Source organism: Papio anubis, chromosome 9 (genome assembly GCF_008728515.1).
Source record: "Papio anubis isolate 15944 chromosome 9, Panubis1.0, whole genome shotgun sequence".
Classification (NCBI taxonomy): Eukaryota; Metazoa; Chordata; class Mammalia; order Primates; family Cercopithecidae; genus Papio; species Papio anubis.
In genome coordinates, this window is record NC_044984.1 from 69050538 (window position 1) to 69062479 (window position 11942).

At 33.9% G+C, this 11942-nt stretch overlaps 1 long non-coding RNA gene across 1 annotated transcript; it reads left to right on the forward strand.

The window, feature by feature from the left end:
- Nucleotides 1-610: 610 nt before the first annotated feature.
- On the forward strand, nucleotides 611-11173 carry LOC103875847. The gene is made up of 3 exons (XR_634820.4): nucleotides 611-1224; nucleotides 7329-7369; nucleotides 7807-11173. It is a non-coding gene; the product is annotated as an uncharacterized LOC103875847 (long non-coding RNA).
- The last annotated feature ends 769 nt before the right edge of the window (nucleotides 11174-11942 follow it).

Here is an 11942-nt window from a genome sequence, read left to right on the forward strand (position 1 = left end):
GGGGGACTTAATAGCATGAAAACAATAGACACAAAGAAAGAGAAACAATTCACCAAGATATCCAACTAGGAACTTACCTAGAGGAAAAATATCAGAACAACATATGAATTGTATATCAAGAACATCCCTTCATTTTTTAGTTGATGATATATTAACTATTATTACTATTAACAATCTGCTACATGTAAGACATATTAATTAATTACAAATGCTTCATACTTCAAGGAAATCAATGAAAAACGTAGGATGGACGATGAAAGACACTGGAATAAGCTTAAAGTTAAAACTAAGAAAATAAACAGAGGGGAAAAAAATTCTGGCTTTCAAAGCCAGAAGCTAGCAGCTGGGCTATAATGGTGCCGCTAAACATTACCTGAGCAAAAAATCTACAAGCAATTAGAAAACATTACTCCACGGCTGTGGTGGAACAAGAGAAAGTAAGACCACTCAGAATCATACATGAATATAAAACTAAGATAAAGACACTGTGTCATTAGAAAAACAATCAAACACCCCCTCGCCAGGCTAACAGGAGTGACTACCACCTCTTTACCAATGATAACCCTGGTCCTACATTTTCTTCCTGTCTCCTAGAAACAAACAAGCAAACAAAGATAACTAATAGTTACATTTGCCTTGCATTCTGACAGCACTCAAACTGGAACCAAACAGAACCCAGGCAGTTGAAAAGTCTTAATGTCCCTGTTAACAGCGACAAATAAACAAATACCAGATTATCCTCAGCTAGTGTTGAGAGATGGAGAGATTGACCCCTGAATTTAGGGGCTGGGTTGGCAACTTGAAGTTTCATTGTTCTTCTGCAGTCCTGACATTCCCAGATAACTTGGGCTCTCTAGGTGGTCAGGAGGTCCTAGACAAGGCTACTTGGCAAACACACATGGGCAACTGCTGCATGCCCTTGGAACTATAAAAAGCCCTTTGCTTGCTCATTCCATTCTTCAGGACAACTGTATTAGCTTAGTGTTAATATATCCCCATGTAATAGGTGAAATCTGGGTTTTAGGTTAAATCCTTTTCCAAAGCCAGGAAGCCAATTTGTGATGAAGCCTCAGTAAACAGAGGTTTTAGGGCAGCATCCAAAGCGCTGCTGGAGGCCAGTCGCCAAAGGAGAGATGTAGGAATCGTGGGACGAGTCTCTCAGGCATGAGAGACTGATAAGCCTCTCAGAATTCCAGACACCTGGGCTAGAAGCTCATCTACAAGGTAAAATACTTAATTTGTATCCCGTGGAAGGCATGGAGAAAGAATTTAATGATGTCTGGTGGTTTTACTTCTAGGAAGTTTGAAGGAGACTCTTATACTCCTCCTGAAATGTGACTGACCCCCAGAATGCACTGCGTGGGGGCTCTCCCACAAAAGTCCTTCTAGTCACTCATTCATTGCCCAAAAGGTTAATGTGTGCCAACTAGATGCTAAGCATTAGAGGCTGGGGGTGGGATAGTGAGTAAAATAGACCATTTCCTCAGAGAAAAACATTAATTCACAAGTTACAACACATTGATATGTGCCAGAACTAAGGCATTCCTTACACATTCCATTACACGTTTCCCAACTTGGGAGAGCCAAGAGGTGTGGGAGTGTCCCAGGGACATATTTTTTATTATAAAAGGAAAGCAGAAAGGAGAGGGATGTTGAAGTATTTTTGAAGGCATAATGAACATTTTCCATCTGATGGATTCTAGTTCCTCTGTGAAGCCGGTGTATAGCACTTCTGTGGAGGGGCCGGGGAGGAGGTGGGCAACGTTTATGGGAAGTGGAGGTTTGAAATACTTTTGAATAGGAAGAATGTAGGCCAAAGAAACAATCATGCAATCTTTATGGGCCTATGATCTTTGCTTGTTTGGTATGCTTATCCATTCCATGTGCTGCATTTTACCTAATGTATAGTAGGCACTTAAGAAATAAGTGTAGGATAAATGAATGATTTTCAGGTGGCTTCTGAGTTGACCATCCATTCTACAGTATGTATGTATGGTGACATCCATATGCGCCATAGCTCAATAGGGGTCAGTTACTTATAAGAAAACAGGGCTTGCAAAAGCAAAGAGATGTGTTTCTGCCAAGGCAGAAAGTGTCGGAAGGAGAATAAGATGGAGTGTTTAAAATAGTTAGTTATATGACAGATCTTAAAGTCTATTATAGTGAGAGGGTGAAAATGAGAGCAAGTTGTTACATCATGTATTTAAACCCATGTACAGATTTCACCAATGATTCAAATCCCACGGAGTACTTTATAAAATATTAAGAGACTATATACTCTACCCAGTTAAAATTTCTATACTTTCAGCACATATCTGTAAATTCTAATAAGCAAAGTAACCTTTTTCCTTGAGGACGATTACTGACTTTAAAAGACATTCTGAATGAAATGTTATCAAATCTAAAAAACTGCTACAAGACTGTAAAACTATGAACCACATGTTAAACAAAGAACAATTATCTCTTTTGGTACTGTCTGACATTAGGAGTTGTCTGACAGAAACCTATGAAAAAATTATATATTACAGAAATCAGCATAAAAATTGAAATAAATGTAACTCATAACTCATGTTTTACCCAGGTACTATTCTGATACAAATTATGCTTAGGTATTCCAATCACAATGCTGTATTAAATTCTGAACATTATATTTAAACAAAGATAATAACAAAATCAGGATTGAGTTAGAGAAATGTCAGAACAGGGATGAATCTGAAAACCATGTCAGATGAAAAATGGTAGAAGGAATAGTCAAAGGGTTCTTGGAAAAGAAAGTATGCAAGAGAAGATGCCATAAATCTGAACTTGTTCTAGTGTCAAGAATAAATAGATTTACTTTTCTGTATAACTCCAAAAAATAATAACTCCAATGGAATAAAGTTATTAAGAAACATATTTTGGTTTCAACTATAGAAAATCCTAAAGAAAGTTAAATAGTTTGGTTTGGGATGGCTTCACAGATATATCACCTCCTGGTAGCCAAAACTTAAGGGTCTACAAATCAAAGACAGTTTATGAAACACAGTGAGAAAGTAGTTACTGGTTACTCTTACTAATAAAGCATACTTTTTTTGTATTTTTCAAACAATTCATTGTTTTAGAATTTTTAATCATTTTGAAAGAATGTATTTTTCTCCAGCTTTCTCAACAAGGAAAGTTATGCAATTTTTGTGAGAGAAGATACTAAAGAAAACCCAGAGACTATTGGATAGTGCTAACTCTGTCAATACCCTTTTCTCATAAATGCACCATGAAACAAATAAACAGAAAAAAATTAAAATATCTCTTATTTATTTTATAATGTCAATTTAAAAATTCAGTATTAATTATTCAATAAAATATATATTTTTATTTGGGGAATTTAAAACATGTGGCTCTTGTCTATTTCAGAAATGGAAAGAATTAATTCCTGAAGTAGCTATAAGATAAGTACACAGGCATTGGAAGGCTCCCAAATTTAACTCTGTATCATGTGGACTGCATAGAAGAAAGGCAGTTCATTTTCTAAATAGTTGGATGGCAGCCAAAAACTTTTTATAAGGAAGTAGATTTTGCTCTTTGCTATAATAAAAGAGGCAAGTATGCTTAAATGGATCATAAAAATAAAGGTGATAGAGCCAGGTGCAGTGGTTTCCACCTGTAATCCCAGTTACTCAGGAAACTGAGGCAGGAGGATGGCTTGAGCACAGGAGTTAGAGGCGAGCCTGGACAACAGAGTGAGATCCCATCTCTAAATAAATAAATAAAAATTATTGACTTCAGTACCTTGAGTTAGCCATTTATTTTGGATTCAGTTTTTTGAATAAAAATAATACAAAAGAAAGAATTATTGAGGGATAAATAACGACTATCCACACATCCAGATTTATTTTTTGAATTTAGGCATAGAATAAAGAACTTCAGAGGATCAAAGATCATGGGCTAACAGCAAAAGAAGAAAACTGAATTATGCTGAAAGAATACAGAAAATCAATTTTTGAAAACTAAAAAATACAAATTTTGAAATTAAGAACATATTTCAGGAAACAGTACATGCTCAATTTCAACTGTGGAATTTTTTTCTTAAATCGTTTGTGAGACTGGCTGTCAAAACTATTTAAATTGTTTGCATCAGAAATTATTCTGATCTTCAGCCTGAAAAGAAAATCTACCTTTGTGAAATTAGATATTCTATCAACAGTAATCATTATACAAAACACAAACCATCTTTCATATAATAGAATATTCAAATATAAATAGACATTAATCTTAAGATATTTGAATAGAAAAATAGTACAGGTTGACCAAAGCTTTGAAGACTTTTATGCAAATCTAACTTTGGACCCAGCCTAGGGCTTATTACTTTCTTGTAAGATTCTTTTGATGAACATTACTTGAGTCTGAACTAGCAAGAAAAGTAAGGTATTTTAAAGAATTGGGGTTATTTTTTGAACTGCAAGGCAGGCAGTGCTTATGAGGATGTCACGGGGTGCTTGTAATTGGACAGCCATCAGGAAGTAAAATAAAAGCTCTCTTGATTGATTTCTAATTTACAAACTCACTGCATTAGCTAATAATTCCCTCTCACTCTCTAAAACATACTGATTAATTCTCATAGCATTTGAAACAGTTTTGTTTAATAGCCTCCTGTCTACTGTGCCCCAACAATTCTGCACATTTGAGGTTCAACTATATGCTTAAAGTGGTTTCTGTCATTTATCTAACCTGCTTTTACTCCTGTACTTCACTTTTACAAGTACAGAATGTAATTATTATGTAAATTGATAATGTAAAGTAGCATATGGTAAGAAAGCCTTTTTCTATGAAATTTAATTCCAATGCTTTGGAAATGCTTGACAAAGACACATGACAATCTTGCAGTTAAACTAAGTGTAAAACTACAAAGGATGGGAGACCATTACTTTTAAAATGTAGAAAAATTCTTTATTCAGTTTCCCTCACAAGAGAGTTTAAGTTCTTGCTCCAAAAAAAAAGATTAAACCATAAATTACAAATGATACATTATATGTATAGTTTATTCAAGAAATACAACAATAAACTCCAATCAGCAGACCTATATTCACAGAAGAAACTTTGGCATTCTATTAAAGAATAAAGATAATAAGTATACATCTACACTGAGAAAAATTAGAATCTTTATATATATATGTTTATAAAAGTGGGTATATATATTTTTAATAATTTACTGATTTAACCAAAGTTTCAATTACGAATTCTTCCATATCTAGTAAAACAAAAGGGCTTTCTTCTGCCACACTAGTCTCTACATCTCTTTGGGATGAAATAATCACTTGCTCTTGCTCCTCTCTCTTTTTCAATTTTTAAAAAAATACCAGCATTAGTTATTTGTTTATTTAATTTACTTATTTTTGGATGAATAACAGCTTTATGTTTTTACACTTAAAGGCTGATGAGAAACCATTACTAATCTGATTAGAGAAATTCCAACACTCCAGCTGAAAAGTATGGTAGGCCAGGCGTGGTAGCTTACACCTGTAATCCCAGTACTTTGGGAGGCCGAGGTGGTTGTGTCATTTGAGGTCAGGAGTTCAAGACCAACCTAGCCAACATGACAAAAACTCATCTCTACTAAAAATACAAAAATTAGCCGGGTGTGGTGGCATGCACCTATACTCCCAGCTACTTGGGAGGCTAAGATGGGAGGATCACTTGAACCCAGGAGATGGAAGTTGCAGTGAACCAAGATTGCACCTGCACTTCAGCCTGGGTGACACAGCAAGACTCCATCTCCAAAAAATAATAATAATAATAATAATAATAAAGGGAAAAAAAGTTACAAGTAGTTAATTGGCCAAAAGAATTTTCTTTTATAAGATACCAACTGTCAAAGAAGGAGAGAGGCTAACTTATTTGGAAAAGTTTGATAAAATCATAGACGTTCAGTGTTTGGTTGTTGGATTTGTAGATTTAAAAATTTTAATATACTAGTTCACCTATGGTGATTTTGTCTTCCATGATCTACCTATGCCTACAACCTTTGCTTCTCATTCAAAACAATGATGTGAATAGATGAATATTAATGTTTAGTCATCAGTGGGAGATTTATTTGACTCAAGTATTGGCTTTTGCACAGAGCTCTTAGTAAGGGAATCAGTATAGAACAGTAAGGTAAAGATAATAAATAGACTCATAGAACATCGAAACAAGAAATATGGAATCGGTAAACATTTGTCAAGTTCTTATTATATGCCAGGTGTTGTTCTAGGTGCCAGAGGTACAATGGTTAACAAAGCGAGCTACATTTCTGCTCTCATAGAACATAAATTTGGGTTAGTTGGGGAGATTGGCAGAGGAGGCAAAGGAATAAAGAAGACAGTTTTGGAGTAATTCATGCTATGAAGGAAATGGTCTAAGGAGGATTGCCTGGGGCAATTGTTTTTAATTGTGTGTCAGGGGATACCTTACTGAATAACTGAGACCTGAAGGAAACAGCTACTCAATTTCCTCTGTGGACAATAAGCCTGAGTGGATAAGGTTTGGCTTATTTTATTTATTAAAAAAATAAAAACAGAACTGGGATTTAGGTTCAGAATTTCTTACTATTCTTCTGATTGATTTTCAGGATAATCATGAAATGTGAAATGAGAAAGAACTTATCTCAGGCCTTTAGTTCAACAAGCTCTCTGACACTTTGCTGTATTGTATATTACCAAGAGATGTGCTGTTAGAGCTACTATAGACTGACAGATTCTTTCTCTATCTAGAGTACTTCTTTTAAAAGAATAAGCTCATTATTTTTCTTGGTCATAGATTTGGTTAAATATTTAAAAATCCTTGCTCTTAATTTCGATATATTTAGGTTGGTTTAAAAGTAATGCGGTTTTGGCCATTACCTTTAGTATTTTGTCACTACAAGAGCCAGACAAGTCACTACATAATTATGGCAGAGTTTTCCTTTCCATTAATCATAGCTAAATCATCTTTTCCTAATATTATATATTAGTTTCCTTGACTGAGAATGTAACCGAGAATTTTCACTAACTCTCTGAGTGTCTTTTTACTACGGAAGACTAAACTCATTCATTTAATCACAAACATGTTTGAGGGGCCACTATGTGTCAGATAGAAGACAGGAGTTGAATGCAGATAAATAAACAAGCTGGAAATTTTTCTGATTTCATAGAGCTTGCGCTTTTGTTTGTATACATTGATTTTGTTAGTATTAAAAAAAAATCCTTTGATTTTGTTTCCAGGTCTATAAGCATGTTTCCATGATTTACAACACAGAAGTGACACTTCCTTCCACATAAAAGTATAGGTTAGAGATTATAGCTCTGCAAATCACTTACTCAAATTTCTCATTATAGATATCTGCAACTGGATCCTGCTGTGTAAGTTCTTTTAACAGGTGAGCCTTTTCCCCCCAGAAGGATGAAACCAGATAGCAATGATGATGAAAACAAATGTTTATCACAGTAGTCACAAAATGTGATTGATTTTTCTCTTATTTCAAAAATCTAAACCACTGACTTTATATACATGTTTTTGAGAAACACAATGGAGATTACGACAGTGTGTTTAAACACACAGCACAGTAACACACATCAGCCATATTCCTTCCTCTCACACATCATTATGGATTAGAAAGATGCTCAGGCTGCAGTGTCTCCACTGCTTATAGTAAGAGCTTAATATTTACAGAAGCATACTGTAAAGTTGGTAAGAATGAGAAAGTTTAAGGAACCCCACAAAGAGTGCATATCTTTAGTCTAAGAACGTTACAGATACTTTGTGTAAACACAGTGGTAAAGTTAAAATAACCTGTAATGATTCCCATGCTTCCAGAGATCTCAGTGAAGTGTAACAACCTTCTTGGCTGATAACTTTCTTCAGAGGTAAACTTCAAATGCAACTACCCTTAGAATAAGCTGCCTTCACAAGTAGAGCTTCTTGACATCTACTTTGTGGCTGAAAGCAAAGAAGACAAATGAGCCAGGCACAAAGGCACCAGGCCTCTGAACGCATGAGAAAGGACAAAGCCTGGGATCTGAAGATAAGCTACCATTTCTCACAAGCTTTTCTGTTCAGCCATATGCTGTGTGCTGGAGACCAATTAGGCGTAAATTCATGGCTAATGAAGACAGTAATCTACACTCTTTCCCCTTCACTGGTGAGAGGAAGGAACAATGACTGTGGTCTGGAATAATGTGACCTAACAGACTGCTAGCAGAAATGAGAGTTTTAGCATCTTATCATGTATGTAGGTTAAATATGATGTCCCTTTGCCTTTCTTCTTCCTGGCCTATTTTGATGATAGAGTCCATGCTTTACCATTAGTAGATTGTATCAATTGGTTTCTGTAAGCTTATTAGAAAGCTTGCTAACTAGCTTATTTACTATTTGCGATCTCATTATTAAAGAAATTATATTTGACAGGCATTTTAGCTGAAAGCAAGGAAAAAGAAGACAGTCTTGAAAAAGATGCCATTTAAATAAGAATGTGTTTAATTTCTCATGAATAGAAGATTAATAGAAGTGTTTTCTATTCCTAAATTCCAGCTGTAAATAGAACTCCTCAATTTATTTCTTTTATCTTTTCTACCCAATCACAAATGAACAAATGACACAACAGGCCTTTTTATTTTTTAATCTACTTGCCACCTGATTTACCAATACCGTAATTAGTTGAAAAATCTTTCTATTTTTTAATTGTCTTATCTAAAGAATGTATAAATGCTAATGTTAAAAATTAAATTCTAAGAACCTAAATATTCAGTCAGATTTTCTCTGTGCTAATAAAGTCTAATTAAATATTATGACAATGAAATGCTCTGATAATTTGTGGTTTCTTAATAGCTACAAATTTACTAAAATTTTCCTGCAGAAAGAAGTTTATAATTCTATATTGTTAGCTGTTATTTACTCATTTCACTTATTCAGTATTGTTAGGTGCTAATTAGATCAAATACTATAAATGTTCCTTTCCTAACTTTAACAAAAGGATAAAAAAAAGTACTAACTAAGCATTACTAAATGCTTAGCATTCTTGTTAATTATTGTGTGAGAGAGATGTACAGATAACGGTCTCTTACTCCAATAATTTAAAACAAAATTGAAAATCCATGACTAACCACATGCAATACAACATGGGATATGGATAAAATGTGTCTACCAGCTTTGTGTAGATGAATGGATTCTGTATTCTGAATCAATGCTTTCAAAATGCAGCAAAGGAAAGCAACAAAGTCATGAAGATGGTGGGAAAAAATCAGCATCCAAAATAGCCTCATTTTCATCTTCAAGTCGTGGATGATATATATCAACTGAGCTATAAATGTCTAGAATGTGTCAAGGTATCTGAGGTTCTTATCTATTTTATGAACCTCAAGAAACTGCCAAAAAAGTTGACTTTTCAAAGCAGATTGGTATGGACTGTGATCATTGGAAAAATTGGTAAAGTTGAGAAAGATCTTTTTTGGTATAATCAAAATTGGGCAGGTTATTACAGCTTTGAATTCATTATAACATAAAAGTGCTAGAAAAAACACCAGTCTTGAAAAATAATATCATCATTTTAACTAGAGCGTTCCTCCTGAACTTCAGAACCACAAATATTTAACTACCTAGTGGACACTTCCAAATGACATTCTCTGGTAATCTCAAGCTCAATATGTCCAATACAGAACTCATTATTTTTCTCTAAAATACAGTTGTCCTCTCCTGTGCTAAAATCCCAGTGAATGGTGTCACCATGCACCAAGTCGCTAAATCAAGAAACTTGGAAGTAATTTTGATCTCTTTACCTGCCCACATCCAATCAATCATCAAGTTCTGTTTATGTAACTTCAAAAATGTCTCTTGATTCTCTACATTGCACTCCTCTAACTCAGTCCACCATTAAATTTCATCTTGAGCACGGCTACAACCTCCTCATTTTGCTCTCTGTCTTCCATTCTGCACTTCTCCAATTCAGCCTTCACACAGCAGCCAAATACGTTTTCCTAAAACCCACACGGGAACATGGCATTTCCCTGTTTAAACCTTTGTGGCACTTCCCATTGCCTTTGGGGTGGGGGGAACCAACCCTATATAACCTGTTTATCAGATTCTGTAAATGAACCCTTTCCTTCATTTCTTGTATCTTCTGTCACTACTCCAAAACAATGTACTCTGAGTTTCATCCATAGGGATGGCTATCATTTTTTTCTAAGGCTCTATGCACTATTGTGAACTATGATTATATATTAAGTCATTAAGTCAAGTTAGCGGGTCTTTCTTAATAACTTTAAAATGAAAAAAATTAGAATTTTAGTAATGCATAAACCAGAAATACATTTTGCCACATGTATATACATACAAAATGTTGTATATATTAAGCTATGTCAAAATTTTAAAATCATTCTACTAATTAATACATACTTAATCACTTTGAACCATATATATCTTTGGCTTTAAATGGCCACCACTACAACCACCATCAAACACCTTCTTGCAACATATCTTCTTTTTAGCACGTCTTTGCCTGGATAAATCCTACTCACCATTTAAGTCTGAGCTTTTCTCTTACCTCCTATAGGACCTGAAAGCTGAAGTTTCTTGGTACTCCTGTAGCACAATTGACTGCCAACTCAATAGTATTGTTGTATACTATATGTATTTTTGAAGTAAAATGATATTTTTTTTGTTTTTAAATTTTTTTATTTCAATAGTTTCTGAGGTACAGGTGGTTTTTGATTACATAGAAAACTTGTTTAGTGGCGATTTCTGAGATTTTAGTGCACCCATTACCCGAGCAGTGTACACTGTACCTAATATGCAGTCTTCTATCTCTCATTCCCCTCTCAACATTACCCACCCCCAAGTCCTCAAAGTCTATTACATAATTCTTATGCTTTTCCATTCTCACAATTTACTCCCACTTATAAGTGAGAATATATGATTTTTTATACTATATTTTAATTTCCTATTTACATTAGATAATAATTTATAGGATGTGAGAAAATGTATCTTCTTATATTTTAATGTATTCATACTACCTTTTATAGCACCCGGCACATTATTGTGAGTACTTAATAAACATATGCTGAATGAATAAATACATTTTCTGAAAATTCTGGCTCATCCATCCCCTCTTTTATGTTCTTGAGTTATAATATTCCTGTTTTTCATAATGTATGCTATAGCTTCATCCTTTGACTATCTAGAGCAAAATGACGTTTTCTTATATTTTTAAATAAAAAGTTTCTAATTGAATGATTAAAGTATTTCAAATTGTTCAATAAAAATATGAAATAAAATAATTTTATATTTAAATTACAGCTTTTCTCCATTTTCTGAGCATTACCGGCATGCATATTAATCCTCAGGGTCATAGTATAAAATTTTATGAATTATTAAAGATGTGCACATGTGTGTAAAGAGATGAAAGAAAAGAAAACAATTTACTGAATATATTAGTACTGTTCATTTCATGCTGTTTTCTGAATGACAAAGGTAGATAAATCAAAATACAAAAACATGAACATTTCTGATGTAATATAGTTCAAGGTGACCCTAATTTCATGAGTTACAGAATATATTTGGATAGCGCTTCTATCTTGCTCACTGTATACATTTTCCTAATTCTTGATTGCAAAAGCAGATGGATAATGTTAAGACTTTATTTTATGGGAAATTAGACATTATAAACATAGCTCTAAAATATGTTTTATTTATTTAGAAATGTGCTCATTTGAGTTGTGACCAGAAGGCAAAATTATTTTGCTGATATTTCAAACTACTTACTACTCTAAACATATAAAGTGATGTAAGTGGCAATGCCAGATGTGACTAATTATCACAAAAACACTTCCTTAATCTAGGATCTGGAAAAGTCTATAGCTAAACAGTTCTTATATTTGATATCTGAACCTTGATTTACACTGGAAGCTGTTATGAAGCAAAAAATAACACAGCTCTAAAAATAATAGGCTCCAAAATCT